General features: G+C 42.0%; 1 long non-coding RNA gene across 1 annotated transcript in view; it reads right to left on the bottom strand.

The window, feature by feature from the left end:
* Window positions 1–3,645: 3,645 nt before the first annotated feature.
* The window catches only part of LOC309796906, a 109,748-nt gene continuing 91,461 nt past the window's right edge, over window positions 3,646–21,932 (bottom strand). The window contains exon 3 of the long non-coding RNA XR_014292520.1: window positions 3,646–3,739. This is a non-coding gene — a long non-coding RNA (uncharacterized lncRNA). The remainder of the gene's footprint in view (window positions 3,740–21,932) is intronic.

The raw sequence follows: 21,932 nt of genomic DNA, 5'->3' as shown, positions 1-21,932 counted from the left end.
AAAGCTATATATCCTATATCTTATTGTACAAGAACTACAGACTCCGTAGTGCCCTTATAATATAGAGCAGGTTGCTAAAACTACTGAGAAAAGGGAGCAGAAAGAACATCTTATAAAACACCGCCCCCGCACGCAAATACCAGTCTGTCTATAACTAAAGATATCACTCTTTACTGTAAGTGGGCCCCTTTGCTCCTTTTGGATCCACTGCATAAATACTTTTCTGAGGTAATCTTGATCCTATCAGTATTCTTGTAATATGCAAGAAGTAGCAACTTTCTTTCCCATTAAGAAGAGAAATGTGGACTCAAAACCGTATCTTTTTTTCCCATCTTGTAGCCTCGATTAAAAGGAGAGCGTTGCACATAAGGTGCCACGTGTTTACCGTACCATTTCCTCTTCTTGGACACACAGAACGACAACATTCCCAACCTCCCTTGCAGATGGGTTGGGAGCATTTCACTGAGTTCTTGCCAATGGAATGTAGACAAAAATGGCACGCCGTTTCCAAGTCCGGCTAGAAAAAGCCTGTGTGCAAGCAACTCTCTGGCTCTTTCTCTCCCTATAGCAGAGGTCGTGCAAGCCACGTGTTTACATGGCAACATCACAAGATGGTGGGAACCTGGATCCCTGAGTCACTGAATGGACGAGAGCCCCTGCCAACCCACATCAGACTTGGAGGGAGAAAATCTATACTGAAGTCCAATGTCTTTATCTATAATGACTTAGAATCAAGGTCACAGCCTTTGTGTCTACTTCTCACCTTATGTCTTCTGTGATGCCCCTTATTCTTCCTTCAAATATCCTTAATTTATAATATGAATTTCCAAGTAATTATTGTTCTATTTACTTCTTATTTTTATTTTACTTTCTTTTGAAAATTCTATTTTTAAAATATTTAAATAGCTTACAGAAAAGTTATATTTGGTAGGCTCACTTTTAATAGCTAGGCCGATTATGTTTATTATAATATCCCACTAGCGAAAACACCATAGAAGCTTTTGCAGTCACAAAGTTCATCTTATAGTTGTCATATTTGAAATCACATAGAGCCATCAGATTTGCTATTAGTACAGCTGGGTAGCTCTACTAGGTCCAACCCTGCCACAGGAAACAATTTAAGATGCTGGGGAAAAAAAAACCCAAAATAATATAAAACAAACAGTGACTGGGAGGCATAGGAGAATAAACAAAAACAGTAGATCTTGGAGGGAAGTCGAAACTCGGAAGACGGAACGGAGCACAGTACCAGTTTTCCATCCGTTAGACTGAGGAAAAAACACAGATATCTCTACCTGGAGAGGCTGAAACTCAGACAATCTGCAGAATTTCTGGCCTGAAGAAATAGAGGATAGAATGCAGAGCAACCACAGCCACTGGAAAGCAAGGGGGTGACAATGGAAAGGAGACAAGGGGTGCGGGTGCATCGATTTCTCTCTACAAATTTTGCTCAATTCTGTGGCTGACCCCTGAACTGCACAGGTGCTAGGGTAGGCTCAAATTAACACAGCTAAATGTAAGAGAGCTGAAATCTGAGATGTTGCCACCTCAGGAGATTCAGACCATGAAGTCTGAAACCAGCCAAATGACATACCTGATTTAAAAACAAACAAACAAGCAAAATATCAAAATCAACTCTTCAGGAGACTATAGCAGAATCCAGAGTCTCCATGATATAACAGTCACAATATCCAGGGTAAAATCCAAAATTATCCAACAAAACAGGAGAACGTGGCCCAATTTTCAGGAGAAAAGTTAATCAACAGAGATCAACCCTAAGATGACTCAGTTGTCCAAATTATTAGGCAAGGATACTAAAGGAGCTATTTTAATTATGCTCAGGGAAGTAAATAAAAATACCCTCACAATGAATAATACAGACAGGGACTCTCAGCAAAGAAGTACGAACTATAAATAGAACCCAGTGGAAATTCTAGAACTGAAATCAGATAAGAGTTGCAGTCCACCTCTCAATTATGAATTACAAAGTAAAATTAATTTTTTATAACATAGCTGTAAACAAAGAAGAACAAAGAGCATTGCTCAGCACCCAGCTCTAAGTCATTACTGACTGACAGTGTACCCTGAGAAGAATTCAGGATGAAAAACAGGATGAGGCACTCTGTGCTTTGGAAAAAACAAGCCCCTTAGAGAGTTTGACCCATACATAGAAAAGCACTAAAATCATTAACCTGAGATACCTGTGTGAATAGCAGTAATCTTCTACCAAGATGCATGCTTGACTGCATAGATTCCCTAGCCAAGAATCATATATAAACTAGGCTTCTTCCTCTTCCTCTTCAGAGCAGTTCCCTCAGAACTACTGAGAGGCTGTCTCCTGGGCAAGAGTCCCCAGTAAGGTCTTGACATGTACACACTGCTATATTTAAAAGGGATACCCAACAAGGACCTGCTGTGTAGCACAGGGAACTCTGCTCAATATTTTGTAACATCCTAATTGGGAAAAAATTTTTGAAAAAGAACAGATACATGTAATATGTATAACTGAACCACTCTGTTGTACACCTGAAACTACTACAACATTGTTAATCAACTATACCCCAGTATAAAATAAAAAGTTAAAAACGAACACCAAACTCACAACTCTTATATCGTGCATTTTTCTTCAAGTCGACCTATCAACAAAAGGAGCAAACTGCCCCCATCACCCCCTCCACTTTTCTCCAAATTCCTTTTAGGAAGGAAGCATTGAGAAAAGCCTGAGGATGTGGGGAGAAAAATATAAGTAAGGAATAATGGATTCACTTCCCTTCCTTAAAGGTGTTTACAGTCTTAGAAATAATTTTGTGAAGCCAACTCTACTCACCTTTACTATGAGGAATGTAACAGAAATAAAAAGATCTTTGTTACAAATGATTTATATGTTCTAACTGGACTGAGAGTATTGGAAAATAATCCTTTTTGAGACAATATTAAAGTTCTTTGATAGACATAGTTATTTGTCCCATCACTTCTATTTTAACGACAGATCATTTCAATAGGCTTCACATTGCAATTAGAGTAACTCCATGCCATCTCTAGTCCTCAAACTATTCATTACTCTCACTATCTTTCTTCTTTTTAACCTTATCCTCTTGCAACTTTCTGGCAAAACCCATTGCCCCTTAAGGCCAGCCTTTTACTATTTCTTCCATTAAGAAATCTTCAGTTTGTGGAGAAAAAAATAAAGTTAATTACAAAGTAGTCAGTGGGTGGCAAGCGGAAAAACACGGGAGGCCGATGCTAAAGTTGCATACATGTCACAGGAATCGTAGAGGAAAGGAAGAGAGTTTCAAACCATACTCTCAAGAGATGAAATATCTTTCTTAAATTATTACTCATATTCTGGAAATACCCTGTGAAACTATATGAAACGTGTTAAATGCTGTCATAACACTGTATTTTATGCACTCTGAAAAATCATATTGCTTTAAAGGATGAGGAAAAAAACTACAGTGATGCTTAGAACATGCACATTGCACTGCATTGTCATTTTCTAACATTTCATACTGTGTTACAGGATCTCTTCATGACGTATTTATTATGAAATTGACATTTCAATTTTACCTGATGCCAGGCATTGGCATTTTAATCCTGTCAGGCATCTTTTCTTTTCATGTGATGATCTCAGTGAACACTCTGCTTTGTTCTTTTCTTTGGTTTTCAATTCCATTTCAAAACATACTGTGTGAATGTTTTTTCTTCCTTTGTTCACAAATATTTAACAGCCTTCCAGTACCTAAAAAGAAGAGTAGATAAAACACATACTGATATTGTAGTGAAGGTAATGTTACTGTAATTTTAAAAGACAACATTCACAAAACACAAAGCGCAAAACATTTTTTAAAGAAGAAAAAAGCATTACAAAATAACAAACAAAAAAGACAACATTTGTTAATAACATGATCCCTCTATCTCTGCCCACTTTCTCCATTGGCTGATATTTTTTAAAGTCCACAGGAGATCTTCATATGGCTTCTTGGATTTTTTTTTTCACAATTCTCAGAACAAAGAATAATTGTGCCCCAAGGCTAAAGGAACAATGACATTTCTGCTTACTTTTCTTTAAAAGTGAACTATTGTTTCTGCTGTGTGCATTCACTGCCTTCCTGATTCTCTTCCAGAGCTTGTTACTGTGTAAAATGTTTGTTCCAGGCTGATGTATTGAAATCAAAGATTGCAAATATATTTGGAGTTTTATTTATCTGGTCAGAACAGGGGCAAGACACCATCTTTCTACAAGCTTCTGATGAAACACATGTACTTAGCACTGCTTTTCAAACTAAAGCCTGTGGATGTAAAATGCCTGCAGAAAGTAGCTGTGCTGAAGGGTTTCCAAGACCATCCCCACATTCAGATTCACTAGAGGGACTCACGGGACTCAGCATACAGTGTCACACATGGCTAAGATTTATTACGGTGATACAGTATGGATATACAGCCAGATCACGAGGGGAAAAGACACAAGCAGAACCTCGAGGAATCCACATGCAGGCTTCCTTTTACTCTCTTCCTGTTACTAAACCAAATTTGGGTCCGCGTGCCCACTGAGCAGCAAAGCCAGTCTACTGACACCAGGTGCGGTAAAGGAAAGTACAGCATTTACTTGCAGGACACCAAGCAAGGAGAATGGGCAGCTCATGCTCAAAAGACCAGAACTCCTTGGTGGCTTCAGGGGAGGGTTTTTGAAGGCAACATTTGGGGTGAGGGCTGCAGGACGCAAGACTTTCTTCTGATTGGTTGGTGGTGAGGTAACAGGGTGATGTTTTGGTAATCTTAATCAATCATCAAACTTCTGGTTCCAATCAGTCTGAGGTCTACTTGTTTGTGGTCAGCGTGTAGTCACCATCCTCCGCCTGGGTGGGGAGTCTTAGTTTTTGCAGAACAACTCAAAGATATACGTCAGATTATTATGTGGAGGTCTTGAGGAGGAACTAAGACTGTTTTATTGCTGAACTACTGTTGAAGCTGTCATTACTTTTCTTGCTTGACTGCTTTTCCTTTGTTTCTGCATTCCCTCACTTCCCTAATTAGCAAATGTTTGAGTCTGCTCTTTGGAACTCACTAAGGGTCTAGGAGACTAAAGCCTTTTTCTACAGACAAGAAACGGGGGACACAGAGACGCTTTTCTACCAGGGAGGGCCCACAGGGTCCTACTTGGTTTCATTCCTCCCATGAGGGGTCACTCAGAGCGCACTCTTCCCCCAGCAACAAAAATGCAGCAACACGTGTGTGATGTTACTGCCCTGGGACACCCATTAGAGACTTAGCATTTGGGCTTTTCACTGGGGGCTGGTCACGTAGGTACCCTCTGTCAATCATATATCAAAATTCCCCCCAGAAAGAAAGCAGAGTCCAGCAGGAACTACACTGCACAAACCACTTAGACCCAGTGAGTCACCCTTATCAGTTCTGGGACTGGTGGGAACCCTCCTAAAATCCAAGTTCCCAGAGCCAGGCAAGGTCCAACCTTATTAACAGACCATTCTTACGAAAGCAGTCTCAGGCATGTTATCTTAACTCTTTTCTGCATAGTGGCTAACCAAGCTAGCCTTGCAAATAGAACATTTTTGAACACCGGCAATCTACCTAAAAATAAATGCCCTTTATACTGTAGCCTGCCTACCCCAGCAAAGTTACTGTAATAGCAATTTATTTTCTGGTTACAAATACAGATTTTCCAATGTAATTTATCAGCTTTTCTTTATGAAGGAAATGTAAACTGAAAAGCCACAATAAAAAACAAGTGATCTTACATTCTTCCGTCCATGGTCTCATTAACCAGCTTGTCAAGGTATTCAATTAACAGGATGTTGGAATTAATCGGAGTTAAAATGTGATTTCTCTCTGATCCTGTTGAAAACTAAAAGCCTATTATGACACGTCTGGCCACTCTAAGTCTCTTGGCAGGCCTGGAGGTTCATGGGTTAATAGGCGAGTTGAAGCTACTGCATATTCCTTGCTGTTCATCTCTGCTTTTACTAAAGAAGCCTTTGACATACCTACCAGTTTAAACCATTTTTTAAATAGTTGTTTTTCCTTTAATATTAAGAATTCAGCTGCTTATCTATAAGCACAACTGTTTTTTCATCCGTTTAGCCTACAAAAGCCTGCTACTCCCTCCTTATATACTTTAAACATAGATAATCGTTGTATTGGACTCATTCTACTAGTGCGGGTAGGTGATCATTATGCTTTTGGGTAAATTATACCTACTCTTAACTCACTGGGATATATTTTTATCTGGCCCTAAGTAATCCTGTTTTTGTTTTATATATTCAGGGATTCCATGTGGATAAGTTCAGGTGGATAATCAAAATGGTCTTATTTCACTCTGGGGGGGCTTGGTCAGCACCTGAGCATAGAGTGGTATTAGGAGCACCGACTCTGGTGCCCAGGGAGACTAGGATTTGCCTGCTCTCTCTGCCACTTACTGTGTCACCCTAGTTAAGTCTCTTAGCCTCTCCTCAATCTCTAAAGTTGTAAAATGGGGGCGGGGGGGATAATAGCACCTCCTTCTGGGCATTGAAGGGATTAAATAAGTATATAAAACTTAGTAATTTAAGATATTGTTTATTGTTGTTCTCATTTCACAGCTGTGGATAATTCAGAGTTGGCTTTAAATGCAAACACTGAATTATACAGCTGGAATTACCAAGGTTAACTTAAAAGAAAAAAGACTGTAGTCCATGCTTACAACCTAGTAAACTTGATAGACTTTCTCAAAAATATATTTCCTTAGTTAAATTTTAAGTAGTTTCTTTGAATTAAAGCAATTGGAATACATATATGCATACACTGAACACCAGGAACAAAAGACATTACAGAAAAATACACTTTAGGAATTATATATCTACAAATGTAGGATAATACAAATAAGTCAGGGAGAAAAATTCCACTTATCTCTCTATTGTCCTAAAATCGGAATGAGACTGATCTTTTTATGCAGTTCTTTCTTAGACAATTGAAGTGTCTGAAAATTGTATCATTCTGCTTATGGTGATGCTTTTGAAAAAGTATACTAATCATGTAAGTATTACATGAAGGACTTCCCTGGTGGTCCAGTGGTTAAGACTCCATGCTCCCAATGCAGGGGCACGGGTTTGATCCCTGGTCGAAGAACTGAGATCCCGCATGCCACACAGTGCGGCCAAAAAAAAAAAAGGGAGTTAAGACTGAAAAAACTGACTTGATATAATTTGCACTTGGGGTTGAGATGATTCACTTCAGGTTCATTTGTGTCCTTATACTGTTAAATATGAAATAGCTTTCATTATTTCTTTTGAAGCAATAGTTTCCAATGTTTATAGTTTTTAGGATATTGCTTCAAAGATTAAATGTACCCCGTGGAAGTTAAGCATAGACGGCTGACTTGCTTTAGCCAAAGGAATGTGAGGAGAAGTGGCTGATTTCTGGGCTGCAGCTTTAAGAACGAGTACATGATTTGCCTCGTGACCGTTTTCTTTTTTTTTTTTTGTTTATCCTATTGTTAAGCTTTACTTTTCTTTTTTTCTTTTTAATATTTCTTTTATCTATTTATTTATTTGGCTGCACCGGGTCTCAGCGCGGCACATGGGATCTTCGTTGCGGCGGGCGGGATCTTTAGTTGCAGCATGCGCGCAGGCTCTTAGTTGCAGCATGTGGGATCAAACCCGGCCCCCCTGCATTGGCAGCCCGGAGTCTTAACCACTGGACCCCCAGGGAAGTCCCTCGTGACCTTCTTCATGTGCCATAGTGACAATACAGCAACCCTCCAGATGCTGGCTGCCCTCACAGCCCAAGTCGGCCAGAGAAGAGAGCTGTGGAGGAGGGACCCAGCTTCCCCAGGACAGACTGGTTATGTGAGCAAGGAATAAGCCCTTGTTGTCATACATTCTTACAATGCTGGGCTTCCCTGCACAAGACGTTGCCTATTCTGACTGACACGGTCTGTACGTTATGTTGGAATGATTTAAAATTTGTTTGTGCTAGTTTCTACTGTTTCCATTTCTAGATGCTCAAAGGCCACATTTTCAGGTCATTAAAGTAATTCTTTGCTATTCTTTCACTCTCCTACCATTTCATTAAGGAACTCACGGTCAGTCAGAGAAGACAAGGAGGTACTATGAATGCAGATGGGATGTGGCCTTTGGGGAACTATTTCACCTCCAATCCATGGCGTCTGTCTTCTCCCCTAGTTATGGCCACCAGGCATGTGGTACATACTGGGTGAAAGACGGGAAGTGTGAGAAGTAAGAGATCCAGGGCAGGGCAAGCAGCCACCACAACAGCAATAAGAATTTTCCTATTTGCTGTGCGCCTATTCTACGTGGGGCGCGGTTGTAAGCACTTGCCATTTACGAACTCACTCAGCCCTTAAAGTCACCCAGTGAGGTAAGAACTATTATATCTGTATGTTGCAGATGAGACGCTGAGGCGCTAAGTGACTTGCCCAAGCTTACAGAGTTTGGAAATGGCAGAGCTGGGGGGCAGGCAGCTCTCAAGGAACAAGTTTCAGGAGTCGCTACTTGGGTATGTCAAAACTTGAAGACAAAACATCCAGAAAAGCCATTTCTTTTGGTCATGGAGCTTCCAGGCCAACCAAAAAACAAAGCAGAGGAAAACAAAAGCCAAAGCATACCGTCTCAGGGAAAAGGGAGTCAATCAGCATTTAGCAAAGAAAGAAAAAGAGGACAAAAGCCTCAATTCCTTGAACAGGGCCCACGCCTCTCTTTATGAAGCCAAGCCGATGTCTGAGTTCAACCGTGCCCTTGACCTTTTCCACTCCCTCCGCCTCAAGCATTTACTCACAATAAATTCTTTCACTCTCTGATGGTCTGGGCGACTTGCCAGCCCCACATCCAAGTTCAATCAAAGGAGAAGCTCACTGTAGAGACAGGGCTCACTGTTGCTGTTTAGACCCTTACTTTTATTCAGCACCAGCCATTTAGCAGCCAAACTGGTAACAGGGCCCTCCGCACCCTGGGTCGTGAGTGAAAAGCTGACAGACCTGAAGGGCTTCAGTTGAACGACTTAGGAACACCTTCAGCTCAGGTCGGAACCTTGACGTGAACACTCCTTCCTCCATGGCTTTCACCAGGACCAGAGAAACGCTGAACTTGATCAGAATCTCTTGGGGAATGTTTTTCAAATTTTAAATATTCTGGCCCCTGGGCACTAAGTATAGTCCTAGATTACTGAAGTTGGAAAATGTTCCCAGAGGTTCTGGGCAACAAAACTCCCATTCTAGAGAAAATATTCAAGTATGATGTTAAGGAACTGCGTCCTGCGTATAAATTTCTAGAGGAAATAATTCTGTGCTCACGTCTTCTCAGAAAACCACTAACACGGTGTTATGCATGAAAGGTAATTGAGAATGTCCGTGATATTTTAACCTTACACACTTACCTCCTGCAGATAATGTGTCTCTTTCTGTTTCTTGTGCAGTGTGATGGCTCAACAGAAGGGGACCCCAACCAGGGAGCAAGCCCGTTTCCTTTCTCTCCATTATCTTGAGAGCAGCCTAATCTTCAGAAAGGGGAACCCCTTGGAATCCCTTTGAAATCACTGTTGGACTCCTTCCAGCCTGCATCAGAATCACCTGGAGGGCATGTTAAAACACGGACACCTGGGCCCTATCCCTAGTGTTTCTGATTCAATAGGTCGGGAATGGGGCCCAGGAACTGATGCTTTTAACAAGTTCCCAGGTGACGCTGATTGGTCTAGGACTCACACTTGGAGAACCACCACCTTTGACCTATCCTAGCTCCAGAGAGGAGTTACTGCGGCAGTTTCAGAATCATCACCCACATGTCCCTTGTCACAATTCACATCTATCTGGTGGGCCTCAGTTACGTGGGATCCTCCCACCTCCACTTCCCGGGTGCACCGTTTTGATAATTATGCTCCCGTGCTGGAGTTTTCTAAGCCCTGTGCACATCCTCCTACCCATTTCCCCTGCCTTGGAAATCAGAGACTTGGAGACACATTGTTGACATCGAATTTTGCTATTTACTAAACACTCTGCTGGTAGGAAGGAATGAAGTTACTGAGTACCAGCCAGAAGCCGGAGGACTCTCACAAATCAGTTCTCACCAAATGAGTTTACTTTTTAAGTCCGGCCCAAGGTTCTGCCCACCCATTTTACCACCTTCGCAGGCATCATTTGGAGAGCTGCAGGGCAGGGAGGCCCTCATACTCACAAGTAAAAACACCTCAAGTGCCTGACACTAAACATTTTGAAGAGAGATTCAAATATACATTTTCAAAAACAGGAGGAGTGTGACAGGCAGAATTCTTAAAGGTGACTCCCCCAAGAGTCCCCTTTCCTGCTTATTCAACCCAATACTAATCTAGGTGCTGCTGTGAAGGGGCTTTGCAGATGTAATTAATCTGTTTATTACAGTTATTACAGTTTATTACAATAACTGATCAACAGCGATTAATCAGTTAACCTTATAATAGGGAGAATATTCTGGGTTAGAAACAAATGAATCCAGAGAAACAAAAGAGGAAGGCTGAAAAGTCAGTCAGAGGTGCAGCAGCAGAGGAGAATGGAGGAGAGATGCTAGGGAGGAACAGGTCAGGGAGATTCCAATTGGGACAGGAAGTCGACCTACTCTTGCTGGCTTTGAAGGTAAAAAGGGACCACAAACCAAGGAATGTGGGCAGCTTCCCGGAGCTGTAAACGACTCCCAGACAACGGCCGGCAAGGAAATGGGGGCGTCAGTCCTAAAGCAGCATGCAACTGAATCCCTCTAAAAACCTGAATGTGCCTAGCAGGGGAATAGCTCTCAAGAGCCTCCACGTAAGTGCCCAGGCCAGCCAATGCCTTGATTTCAGCTTTGTGGGACCAGAGTAGAAAAACCCGCTGATCCAACCCATACTTTTGACCTGCAGAACCATGAGATGATATATTTGGGTTGTTTTGAGCTGCTAAAAGCTTGTGGCCAGCTGCTAGGTCAGCAACAGAAAACTAATACAGGGAATGAGAAATCAAAGTGAAAGATATATTAAAAAAGATATTCAAGAATATATTTTGAAACAAGGGAAAGTCACAGATTAACAAGGCATGTAGAAGGGGAGCCACAGTCTTCATTAAGAAAAGGATGATTTTGAACATACGTAAAGGCTTCAAAGGGTTCATTCAAGAGACTAAAGCATTAAGGATCCTTTTTTTCTTTCTTTTTTTTCATGTGGACCATTCTAAAAGTCTTTATCGAGGGCTTCCCTGGTGGCGCAGTGGTTAAGAATCTGCCCGCCAGTGCAGGAGACACGGGTTCCAGCCCTCGTCCGGGAAGATCCCACATGCCGCGGAGCAACCAAGCCCGTGCGCCACAACTACTGACCCTGCGCTCTAGAGCCCACAAGCCACAACTACTGAGCCCACGAGCCACAACTACTGAGCCCACGTGCCACAGCTACTGAGCCCACGTGCCACGCCTACTGAAGCCCACGCTCCACAACAAGAGAAGCCACTGCAATGAGAAGCCCGTGCACCACAACGAAGAGAAGCCCCCGCTCGTACCAACTAGAGGAGAGCCCACGTGCAGCAACGAAGACCCAATGAGGCCAAAAATAAATAAAATTAAATAAGTAAATAAATAGTAAACATGTAAAATAAAGTCTTTATTGAATTTGTTACAATATTGCTTCTGTTTTATGTTTTTTGACCACGAGGCATGTGGGATCCTAGCTCGCCGACCAGGGATCGAAGCCGCACCCCCTGCGTGGGAAGACGAAGTCTTAACCGCTGGACCGCCAGGGAGGTCCCAAGAATCCTTTTCATTAGCTGCGTTTTTAACTGAACGTGTGATTACCTGGCTGCTACCCCAGTTTTAAAGCTACATTTCTGCTTTGGATGCTAGTCTACATTTCTGCTCCGGTCAACTTTCTAGTCCCCAAGGCTTCTTGCAGGAGCAGTGACTCCACTGTGCTCTTTGTAGGAGACTGGTACCCTGCTCCTGAATATCAGAGGCTGATGGACTGTAGCCCAAAGACTGACCTTCCAGCTGCCAGCTGCTCTTCTATACCACCATTTCTGAGCCTCAGCTGCTTTATCCTGGTGAGCGATATGATTTTTTTCCCAGTCCTGACTATTTGCATGAACCACAACTAGAAAAGCTTGTACGCCTGAGGGAGCAGCCTCTCAATTAAGATATAGTTACTGAGGGCTTCCCTGGTGGCGCAGTGGTTGAGAGTCCGCCTGCCGAGGGGACACGGGTTCGTGCCCCGGTCTGGGAAGATCCCACATGCCGCGGAGCGGCTGGGCCCGTGAGCAATGGCCGCTGAGCCTGCGCATCCGGAGCCTGCGCTCCGCAATGGGAGAGGCCGCAACAGTGAGAGGCCCGCGTACTGCCAAAAAAAAAAAAAAAAAAAAACCTAGCAGATACATTGTCCATAAACTGAAATGAAAAAATAAATAAATGAATAAATGAATAAAGATATAGTTACTGAGCCTCTCCTCTGTGTACAGTGACCATAAATCTAATCATCTAACACTTTGCACAGTGAAGGGAGTGCCGTTAATAATCACACGAGGACCTCAGGCATAACTGGGATGGTCCTGGCAAACCAGTAATGGATGCTCAACCTGGTTATATTCCAAGTGCTATTGCAGGGGCTTGGACTAGAGCAGTGAACATCATATCAAGGTAAAAATCAATGCGTTCTTGGAGCTTACATTGTACACAGTAGGAAAGACAGACGATACAACAATCAAGAAAGATAATCTACAATGTTAAATGACGACAGAGGGCTATGGGACAATGAAAGCAAAGAAGAGAAAAGTTAGGTATATATGTGTGAGTGCGGTGTCTGGAGGGTGCTAATGAAAATGTAGCAGTCAGGGTAAGCCTCCGTGAGAAGATGACTTCTAAGCAGAGATTTGTGGAAGATGAGGGAGGGTGCCTTGAGGAAATCTGGGGGAAGAGAATTCCAGGCAGATGAGACAGCAAATGCAAGGGACCAGAGGAGGGTATGGGCTTGGTGTGCCCTAGGCCCAGCAAGAAGACCAGTGTGGTCCAAGTGGATGGAGCGAGGCGGGTGGAGAATAATAGAAGAGGCTGGAGAGGTAAGAGGCGGGCATGGGTCCGATCGAGGAGGGCTTTGGGGGCCATTGTGAAGACTCTGTCTTTCCTCTGAGTGAAATGAGAACCCAAGGGAACGTGCGAAGCCGTGGAGTGACACGATCTGATGCTGGTTTCAACAGGGTCCCTCAGCCTGCTGTGTGGGTGCCAGGACGAAGGCAGTAAGACTAGTGTCTTATTCACTTGGATAACAAAGTAACAAACCTCATAAGCCCTCATAGGCCCTGGCTCGTGTGGCCCCTCCCTCGGCCCCCACAAGCCATCAGCGCCCATTGGAGGCCCCCTCCTGCCAGTTCATCATGCTGTGAACAGAAAGCTATAGCTCTCTGACAACTGGCAAGGCTCAGTATCAGACATGAACCAAAGCTACAAATAGGTTTGTAAAATATAAATGAAGAACAAACACGGTTAACCACCCGGACAACTGATCCTCATAGGGGATTACCTGTTCTTGAAATTAAAATTTCCCTAGAATGGCCATGCAAAATATGTAAGCATCCCAGGGTATGTGCTAAGCCAAGCAGAAAACATTATGACTGAATCTTTCTTTTGTTTCAGCGAGAGGGAGAAACGTGACCTCTCATCCAGCCTCTCACACAGTGACAGAAGTTGCTCGAAGCCGCCCACAGCCAGGGGAAGACACAAGAAACATAGCTATTAACTCTAACTTAATTTGCTGTTGACAAGGAGGAAGAGTTTTCCTGAAACGTGAAGTTCTGAGACAGAAGCAAAATTAACATCTGTCAGGATCCTGCCGCCATCCCCTCCTGCACTGTGATGGAAATGGAGCCCTGGATGCTACCCTGTCATGCAGGTGTGGAAAAATGATCCTCACTTCTCAGGCGAGAAAAGGAGAAAAAAAAAAAAAAAGCTAAACAAATTCAGGCAGAAAAGAAGTTAATAAACAATCATTTCAAACGTCTGGCTTGTATCCAATGCTCACAGCATTCCACATTTTCCGCTGTACTCATTTTCCTCACTGGTCTAAATAATGACCACCATAGAATTCTCTGGTTTCCTGAACCAAGAGCCATGCGTCTGAGAAGCTTTATTTCAAAGGCAGCTTTTGTCCTTTGTCCTGCAGTCATTCAACTATAAACATCATGCTGTCCTTTTTCTGTAGTAAGAACCTGCAACCTCTGGGCAGCGGATATATGGGAAAAGTCTGTACCTTTCTCAATTTTTCTGCGAACCTAAAACTGCTCTAAAAAAAATCGTCTTAAAAGAAAAATCCTCACACGATCCAAAAAGAAGAATATGCATCCACCAACTACAACTAAACCCTACAATATTTCCCCGGGCCTTTTCAATCAAAGAGTCACATTTTCTCCACACTTTCACATTTTGGGGCACAGAGTATCATGTTGATATTAAATTTCTACAAGGCACAGTAAGGGGTGTCAACCAAAAATAATAATAATAATAATAATAATGCAGGAGGCTGCAGATAAGAAAAGTGTTTATCTGGGGTCTTAAGAATTGCAATTTGGGAGACCCCCACATTCGGGTAACCCCGAAAGAATGCTCTGGGGAAGAGAAAGAGTCAGGGGCTTATAGAGACAAAAAGCCACATGATGGTTGGTTAAAAGTTGCCTGGAGAGAACGGTGACTGACTCTGACTTGAGTCAGAAAATATTTGTCCTTAAGGAACACAAGTTGTTTTAGGGTAGGGGTCCAATAATAGATAGACTGTCACGAGTTATTTTAGGGTCACTGTCAGATAAGTATCTTGAGTTTCTGGCCGGTGTTCTGGGAGGCTTCATCAAGTCAAAAGATCAGATTCCATCCAGGCGGAGACATGCATAAGTCACACTTCCTTAATGGCCTCCCGGATCCATTTTAGAGAGCTCTCTTAGCAATAGTGACTCCATCTTGATTTTCATTTCACTTAAGATCCTAGAAGTTGTTATCCTTTTGGTTTAGAAGAGCATTTTGTGTGTGTGTGTGTGTGTGTGTGTGTGTGTGTGACCTAAGTAAATGATTCACAGGTTTTGATGTAGGAGTGCTTCATTCATTTAACAAATATTTATTGAGTACATTCTTGTGGAGGGGCAATTAGCTTGAAGCATAATAACCTGATTGGTTGTTGATAGTGTCTAGCATCTATCTATTGCTTGATCAATCATTATCAATCTATCTACTTTAGAGTGTGAAAGATGCTACAGAAAGGAGACAATGAAAGTGGAATAAGAAGTTTCAGGAGTATGTGTAGATATGGACTTCATATTCAAAGGAGAGGAGAGGAGAGGACAGGACAGGGAGGGCCTTACGGAGAAGGTGAATTTTTTTTTTCTTTCTTCTTCACTGAAGTATAGTTGATTTACAATGTTTTGTTAGTTTGTGCTGTACAGCAAAGTGATTCAGTTATACACAGACATTTTAAAAATAATCTTTTCCATTATAGTTTATCTCAGGATATTGAATACAGTTCCCTGTGAATGTCAATTTTGAGAAAAGACTTCTGAAAGGGGAAGAAGCAAGCAATGTGGATGTTTGGAGGAAGAAGGCTCCAGGCAGGGGGACCAGTGCAGAGACCAGGGAACGACAGAATTGTCTGAGGAATGGTGAGAAGGCCAGCATGGCAGGAGCTCAGGGCAAGTGTGTGGGGACTGGGGCCCAAGGGTAATGGTATAGATGTCAGAGCACGGACAGATCTAGGATTCGTGGGGCCTGAATCTTGCACAATGAAAAGAAAGAATTGGAAGGGACCTTCAAGATGGTGGAGGAGTAAGACGTGGAGATCACCTGCCTCCCCACAAATACATCAAAAATACATCTATGTGTGGAAAAGCTCCTACAGAACACCTACTGAATGTGGACAGAAGACCTCAGACTTCCCGAAAGATGCCCACAGGTGACCTACACGCAGAGGTGGGGCTAATACAAAGCTGAACCCCAGGAGCTGTGCGAACAAAGACGAGGAAGGGAAATCTCTCCCAGCAGCCTCGGGAGCAGCAGATTAAATCTCCACAATCACCTTGATGTACCCTGCATCTGTGGAATACCTGAATAGACAATGAATCATTCCCAGATTGAGGCGGTAGACTTTGGGAACAACTGCACACTTGGGGTTTGCTTTCTGCGTCTAATTTGTTTCTGGTTTTATGTTGATTTTAGTTTAGTATTTAGAGCTTATTATCATTGGTACGTTTATTTATTGCTTTTGTTGCGCTCTTCCTTTTTTATATATATATATATATATATATATATATATATGCTTTTTCCTTTTTCTCTTTTTGTGAGTATGTAAGTGTATGCTTCTTTGTGTGATTTTGTCTGTATAGCTTTGCTTTTACCATTTGTCCTAGGGTTCTGTCTGTCCTTTTTTTTTTCTTAGTATAGTTTTTAGCGCTTGTTATCATTGGTGGAATTCTTTTTTCATTTGGTTGTTCACATCAACTATCTTTTCCGACCACAACGCTACGAGACTAGATATCAATTCCAGGAAAAATATAAACACATGGAGGCTAAAAAATATGCTACTAAATAACCAAGACATCATGAAGAAATCAAAGAGGAAATCAAAAAATACCTAGAAACAAATGACAGTGAAAACACGACGACCCAAAACCCATGGGATGCAGCAAAAGCAGTTCTAAGAGGGAAGTTTAAGCAATACAACCCTACCTCAAGAAACAGGAAACATCTCGAGTAAACAACCTGACCTTGCACCTAAAGCAATTAGAGACAGAAGAACAAAAAACCCCCAAAGTTAGCAGAAGGAAAGAAATCATAAAGATCAGATCAGAAATCAATGAAAAAGAAATGAAGGAAACGATAGCAAAGATCAGTAAAACTAAAAGCTGGTTCTTTGAGAAGATAAACAAAATTGATAAACCATTAACCAGACTCAACAAGAGAAAAAGGGAGAAGACTCAAATCAATGGAATGAGAAATGAAAAAGGAGAAGTAACAACTGACACTGCATAAATACAAAGGATCATGAGAGATTACTACAAGCAACTCTATGCCAATAAAATGGACAACCTGGAAGAAATGGACACATTCTTAGAAAAGCACAACCTTCTGAGACTGAACCAGGAAGAAACAGAAAATATAAACAGACCAATCACAAGCACTCAAATTGAAACTGTGATTAAAAATCTTCCAGCAAAGAGAGGCCCAGGACCGGATGGCTTCACAGGCGAATTCTATCAAACATTTAGAGAAGAGCTAACACCTATCCTTCTCCAACTCTTCCAAAATATTCAGAGGGAGGAACACTCCCAAACTCATTCTACGAGGCCACCATCACCCTGATACCAAAACCAGACAAAGATGTCACAAAGAAAGAAAACTACAGGCCAATATCACTAATGAACATAGATGCAAAGATCCTCAACAAAATACTAGCAAACAGAATCCAATAGCACATTAAAAGGATCATACACCATGATCAAGTGGGGTTTATTCCAGGAATGCAAGGATTCTTCAATATGTGCAAATCAATCAATGTGATACACCATATTAACAAACTGAAGGAGAAAAACCATAGGATCATCTCAGTAGATGCAGACAAAGATTTTGACTAAATTCAACACCCATTTATGATAAAAACCCTCCAGAAAGTAGGCATAGAGGGAACTTACCTCAACATACTAAAGGCCATATATGACAAACCCACAGCCAACATCGTCCTCAATGGTGAAAAACTGAAAGCATTTCCACTAACATCAGGAACAACACAAGGTTGCCCACTCTCACCACTCTTATTCAACATAGTTTTGGAAGTTTTAGCCACAGCAATCGGAGAAGAAAAAGAAATAAAAGGAATCCAAATTGGAAAAGAGGAAGCAAAACTGTCACTGTTTGCAGATGCCATGATACTGTACATAGAGAATCCTAAAGATGCTACCAGAAAACTACTAGAGCTAAACCATGAATTTGGTAAAGTAGCAGGAAATAAAATTAATGCACAGAAATCTCCTGCATTCCTATACACGAATGCTGAAAAATCTGAAAGAGACATTAAGGAAACACTCCCATTTACCACTGCAATGAAAAGAATAAAATACCTAGGAATAAACCTACCTAAGTAGACAAAAGACCTGTATGCAGAAAACTATGAGACACTGATGAAAGAAATTAAAGTTGATACAAACAGATGGAGAGATACACTATGTTGTTGGATTGGAAGAATCAACACTGTGAAAATGACTCTACTACCCAGAGCAATCTACAGATTCAATGCAATCCCTAGCAAACTACCAATGGCATTTTTCACAGAACTACAACAAAAAATTTCACAATTTGTATGGAAACACAAAAGACCCCGAATAGGCAAAGCAATCTTGAAAAAGAAAAATGGAGCTGGATGCATCAGGCTCCCTGACTTCAGACTATACTACAGAGCTACAGTAATCAAGACAGTATAGTAATGGCACAAAAACAGAAAGATAGGTCAATGGAACGGGATAGAAAGCCCAGAGAGAAACCCACGCTCATATGGTCACCTAATCTTTGCTAAAGGAGGCAAGAATATACAGTGGAGAAAGGACAGCCTCTTCAATAAGTGGTGCTGGGGAAAGTGGACAGGGACATGTAAAAGTACGAGATTCGATCACTCCCTAACACCATACACAAAAATAAGCTAAAAATGGATTAAAGACCTAAATGTAAGGCCAGACACCATCAAACTCTTAGAGGAAAACATAGGCAGAACACTCTATGACATAAATCACAGCAAGATCCTTTTGGACCCACCTCCTAGAGAAATGGAAATAAAAACAAAAATAAACACATGGGACCTAATGAGACTTAAATGCTTTTGCACAGCAAAGGAAACTATAAACAAGATGAAAAGAGAACTCTCAGAATGGGAGAAAATATTTGCAATTGAAGCAACTGACAAAGGATTAATCTCCAAAATATACAACAACTCATGCAGCTCAATGTCAAAAAAAGAAACAACGCAATCCAAACATGGGCAGAAGACCTAAATAGACATTTCTCCAAAGAAGACATACAGATGGCCGACAAACACATGACAAGATGCTCAACATCACTAAACATTAGGGAAATGCAAATCAAAACTACAGTGAGTTATCACCTCACACCAGTGAGTATGACCATCATCAAAAAGTCTACAAACAATAAATGCTGGAGAGCATGTGGCGAAAAGGGAACCCTCTTGTACTGTTGGTGGGAATGTACATTGATACAGCCACTATGGAGAACAGTATGGAGGTTCCTTAAAAAACTAAAAATAGAACTATCATATGACCCAGTAATCCCACTACTGGGCATATACCCTGAGAAAACCATAATTCAAAAAGAGTCATGTACCCCGATGTTCACTGCAGCTCTATCTACAATAGCCAGGATACGGGAGCAACCTAAGTGTCCATCAACAGACGAATGGATAAAGAAGATGTGGCACATATATACAATGGAATGTTACTCAGCCATAAAAAGAAACGAAATTGAATTCTTTGTAGTGAGGTGAGTGGACCTAGAGTCTGTAATACAGAATGAAGTCGGTCAGAAAGAGAACAACAAATACCGTATGCTAACACATATATATGGAATCTAAAAAAACAAAACAAAATGGTTCTGAAGAATCTAGGGGCAGGAGAGAAATAAAGACACAGACCTACTAGAGAATGGACTTGAGGACTCGGGGAGGGGGAAAGGTAAGCTGTGACAAAGTGAGAGAGTGGCATGGACATATATACACTGTTGTGTTGTACCTTACCTGGAGGCCTGTTAGAAACACAGGCTCTCATACTCAAAGGCAAGATCAGAAAGTGTTATTTATCAAGACCCCCGGGTGACTGACAGCACACTCAAGTCTGAGATACACTTTTGCGAGAGTGACTAGATTGGGGAAGAATAGTCTGATGGCCCAGCTGCATTAAGGGCCCACGCGAGGTTTGCACTATGAATTTCAAGAGAGATCCGTCTGCATGGCTGTGAGTTTTACTCCAGCCAAAGGCATTAGCAGGGTACAGCTGCAGGGCAGGCAGAGAGCTGGCTGTGACTAGGGTTCTGGTTGTTTCTAGGAAGTAAGTTTGAATGAGACTGAGTCCAGGGAGTCAAGTATATGAGGAAATAAAACAGATAGAGGCATGGTGGGGACACAATGTTTTGTTTGTTTTTTTACTGATACAACTGAATTTTTCCTGATAGAAATCAATATTTTTTTACATAATATGGAACATGTAGAGAACCCTGATTCACATGAGATTAGCTAAAGCACTACTTCACTCAGGGGTATTTATTTTTAGTGGGTGTTTTGTGAAAGTTGACATATTAGGAAGATGCAGAAAAATGAATGCTTAATGGTATAACGTGAGAAGCTCTGGTCAGTTGGGACTAAGGAACTTTCTGGTGTATACTGAAATTGCATCTCAAATTTAACAGAGTCCTTCACTGAGGTAGTGTCTTGATGTCTGTCACAGAATCCTTAGAAGATTAATTCTAGAGGCGAAATTTCAAGCATGAATCTTGCCAGTGAAAAGTTGTATCTCCAAAACTTTTAGGGCCTGCCTGTATGAGGCAATGTTATGAAATGAGCCCCCAGGGCTTGGGAGCATCCCCGGGGTTCCTGCAGCAACACTCCAAATGAGACTGAGACACCGGGCACAGGTCATGACTCCTGTTCTTCCTTTGACCGTCCGTTCAGCAGCCTCTGAGCCATGGGCACAGTGGAAACGTCTAAATTAATAGGACCACAGGGTCAAGCATTGTAGAGTAGAAAGAGACTCTACAGATCTTCAGTTTCAATGTCTCCTCCAGTCTAGAGACACATGTTCATCCAGCTGAGTGAATACTTCCATTATTGGGGAAGACATTCTTGCCCAAGTCAGCTAATTCCATAGCTGGGCTGTTCTCATTCCTTTTTATATTGTCTCCGTATCTGTCTCCTAAAGCTGCCTCCACTGGTCTCAATTCTGCTAAATGGAGCAAAAGAGAATCTCCCAGACTCATTTCAAAATTTTCAAAGCCTCATTTCAAAAATGATAAGGCTGCTCATACATGTGTCACTCTAGCAGCCCTCACTACCTACTACACATCTTTTATTTATTCATCCATGTATTAGAATAAAAGCCTTAGAAGTGCATACATCTTCCAAACGACGTTTGGTCGTTTCAGAATACCATGGGAGTTCTACATCCATTGATCTGGACATGACACGCCCATTAATTTAGAATAAGTTTCAATTCGTTTTTCCAATGGCTCAGTTAACATCGTTAATTGATATTGAGCAGCAAACCCCCCTGGGGTTTTTCTCATTAATTGCTGTCAAGCTGGGTCTCCTCCAGCCAGTACTCGGAATTGATCTTTTGGACTTTAAGGCAAAGCTCTTGTCTTCCCTTAATAGGCTTCACCTTGTTGGTTTCACCCCATCATTCTATCCTGTAGGGTTCCTTAATACTAGCGATGGTAGTATCTGAGATTTCCGCCAACTGTCCTCTGCAGACACAAGAACATAGCAGTCCTGAGGCTGGTACCCTCAGAAAGGCCTGTTTGCAAACTTGGCCCTTGGCTGGTGTCTGGGAGCTTCGATTTCGGTGGGGGGGGGGGCGGTACTTAATACTCCCTAATTGATACGACTTTTTACTGTGCCTGGACCGTATACAAACAACGTCTTTTATTCTGACACCTACTTTCCTTCTGGAAGTCTGGACTTCTGCTACTTGATAGGCAGAGGGTGCCTATGTGACCAGCCTCCAGTAAAAAACAAAAAACAACCCTAAACTGAGTCTCAAAGGGCTTCCCTGGGCAAAAGCATTGCACACATGATACCGCATTTTAATTTCTGGGGGAAGAGGATGTTGTGTGTGGCCCCTCATGGGAGGCGTACACATGGATTCCTCCAGACTCCGCCTGTGTTTGTCCCCTTAGGATCTGGCTCTGTATCCT

This window comes from Mesoplodon mirus (genome assembly GCF_964341445.2).
Source record: "Mesoplodon mirus genome assembly, chromosome: X".
NCBI lineage: Eukaryota > Metazoa > Chordata > Mammalia > Artiodactyla > Ziphiidae > Mesoplodon > Mesoplodon mirus.
The sequence above is the reverse complement of the archived record's forward strand: the minus strand, read 5'-3'. Positions and strand labels throughout refer to the sequence as shown.